The sequence below is a fragment of the Musa acuminata genome, chromosome BXJ3-1, assembly GCF_036884655.1.
Source record: "Musa acuminata AAA Group cultivar baxijiao chromosome BXJ3-1, Cavendish_Baxijiao_AAA, whole genome shotgun sequence".
Classification (NCBI taxonomy): Eukaryota; Viridiplantae; Streptophyta; class Magnoliopsida; order Zingiberales; family Musaceae; genus Musa; species Musa acuminata.
Window position 1 is genome coordinate 20971054 of NC_088349.1, and position 3117 is coordinate 20974170.

Sequence of the window (3117 nt, forward strand, 5' to 3'; positions counted from 1 at the left end):
GAGATATATAGGACATATTAAATGAAAGGATGTTGAGGATATTGATCCTCAGACCTACGAGGAGGGTATTAGGAGTATAGACTCCGGAAAGTGGTAAGAAGCCAAGAATTCTGAGATGGATTTCATATACTCTAACAAAGTTTGGAACCTAGTTAATGCACCCAAGGGTATTCTACCCATTGGTTATAAGTGGATCTTCAAGAAAAATATCGGAGTAGATAGAAAGGTAGAGACCTATAAAGCAAGGCTAGTGGTTAAGGGTTAAGGGATATTGTCAAAGGCAAGGTGTTGACTGTGACGAACCCTTCTCACTCGTAGTCATGCTAAAATCCATCTGAATTCTATTGGTTGTTGCAGCACACTATGATTATGAGATCTGGTAGATGAATGTGAAAATTACATTCCTCAACGACAACCTCGAGGAGGAGGTGTATATGATATAGTCTGAGGGATTCATGTCCAAGGACAGCCCAGATAAAGTGTGTAGGTTGCTTAGGTCAATTTATAGACTGAAGCAAGCTTTCCAAAGTTAGAACATAAGATTTGATGAGACGATCAGATCTTATGACTTCGTTAAGAATGAAGATAAGCCTTGTGTATACATGAAGGTAAGTGAGAGTGCTGTCACCTTCTTGGTGTAATATGTGGTTGACATCCTGATCATTGGGAATGAAGTAGGAATGCTATCCATAATAAAGGATTGGTTATCTAAACACTTCTCCATGAAGGACTTGGGGGAAGCATCCTATATCTTAGGGATTTGGATCTATAGAGATAGATCCTAGTGAATCTCGGATTTTGATGATGAAATCAATTGATGGGTTAATTGATCTAATCCATATTATTGAGTTAAGTGTGCAGGATTAACTACGATAACCAGAAAACACAAAGCAAGAATACCGGAGTCAAGATCGATGGACGTTTAAGAGTCCGAAGAATCGTCGGAGATGCTACCGAAACCAACCGAGAAGAAATCGGGAACCTATCGGAATTTTCGAAAGTTCACCGAAGAGATCATCGGAGGTTCACGGAGATCACCGAGAAGGCTCGGCTACTCGTTAAAGTCATCACAAGATCGGGAGCTTGATGGGAGTCCGTCAGAAGAAGTTCGTCGGAAAGCTCGCCGAAATAAGACTCGACGTTCGCGGTTGAAAGCTTGCTTAGGATGTGTTTTTGTTATGTAGTTCACTTGTAATTAGGATTAGGATTAAGAGATAATCCTATATCTTGGTTAGGGGCCAACTCGGCCCAAAGTCAGATATGGTTTGGGCTAAAATTAAGCCAAACCAGTGAAATCGGAGAGCCAAGCGGTGGCACCGCCTGGCTGGGCGGTAGCACCGCCCAGCACCCGAGAGCTGGGCGGTGACACCTCCTGGGCTGGGCGGTTGCACCTCCCAGCACCCGAACGCTGGGCGGTGGCACCGCCAGCATCGGGAACCCAAAGAGAATTCAAATTTTGGAGCCCAAAATTTGAATCCTCTTGAGGCCTATAAATACCCCTCAAATCTCAGCTGAGATTACAACTTTTGAGAAGCATTTTGATTGAGAGAAAAGTCTTAGAAAGTCTTAGCAAGTCTTGTTTTCAATTTGCTAGAGAGTTCTCCTCCTCCTTTCTTATTGAAAATTTGTAAGAGGTTGAGCTGTTTGTAAAAGGTTGTAAGAGGGGTATTTACCCTTCCATTTCAAGAGATTTGCTAGTGGAAGGTGGGAGCCTCATCGAAGAGAGGCCTCGCAAGTGGATGTAGGTCATTTGACCGAACCACTCTAAAATCGGCGTAATCTCTGGTTTGCATTTCATTATTGCTGTTTACATTACTGCAAAACTTTCTTACATGCTTTAGTTCCTTATTACCTTTGCTGCGCAACTTCAAGAATACGCTTTCAAGTTAAGTCTTTCAAGTTCCATTCTTATCATACGAAAGATTTTTCTAAAACCGAAGTTTTAATCCGCTGCACTAATTCACCCCCCCCTCTTAGTGTCGCTCCGATCCTAACAAGTGGTATCAGAGCAAGGTTATCTCTCATATTTGGTTTAATACCCAAGAGAGATGGCTTACTCCGGCATGCAAGAGGGCCACTCTATTGCACGACCACCTTTGTTTAATGGGTCAGATTACACATATTGGAAGACTCGCATGAGGATCTTCCTCATTTCTATGGACTTTGAGCTTTGATCTATTGTTGAAAACGGATTTCAAAAATCTTCTCTTCCGATGAGCGAATGGAATGAATCGGAGAAGAAGGTTTTTGCTTTAAATGCAAAGGCTATGAATGCCTTGTTTTGTGCACTAGACAAAAATGAATTTAATCGTGTTTCAATTTGTGATTCAGCCTTTGATATTTGGAGAACTCTTGAGGTCACTCATGAAGGCACTAGCCGAGTGAAAGAGTCCAAAATCAACATCCTTATGCACTCTTACGAACTTTTCCGAATGAAACCAAGTGAGTCCATCGGAGACATGTACACCCGGTTTACGGATGTCATCAATGGACTCAAAGCTCTTGGTAAAGATTTTACTAACTTTGAACTAGTAACTAAAATCTTAAGATCTCTCCCTAAAAGTTGGGATCCAAAAGTTACGGCCATTCAAGAGGCCAAAGACCTTAAAGCATTCCCTCTTGAAGAACTCATTGGGTCTCTAATGACCTACGAAATGACATGTCAAGCTCATGACGAGCTCGAGAACCCCCTTCCAAAGAACAGGAAGGATATGGCACTCAAATCACAAGAAGACCACTTGAAAGGAACATCAAGTGATGAGGACAGTGACAATGACATTGCACTTTTGACTCAAAAATTTAAGAAATACTTAAGAAAGAACAAATTTAAAAATAATACAAAAAACAAATTTGAACAAAAGAAGGACCAAGTGATTTGCTATGAATGCAAAAAACCGAGACACTACAAGAACGATTGTCCTCAAGCCAAAAAGAGAGCATCAAAGAAGAAGGCGCTCAAGGCAATGTGGGATGATTCAAGCGCGTCCGAAGAAGAGGAGTCCAACACCGAGCAAGTTGCTCATTACGCGCTAATGGCTTTAGGAGAAGAGGTATGTGATTTATTTAATGAAGATTTATCTTTTGAAGAACTCTCTATCGCTTTTCATGAATTATTTG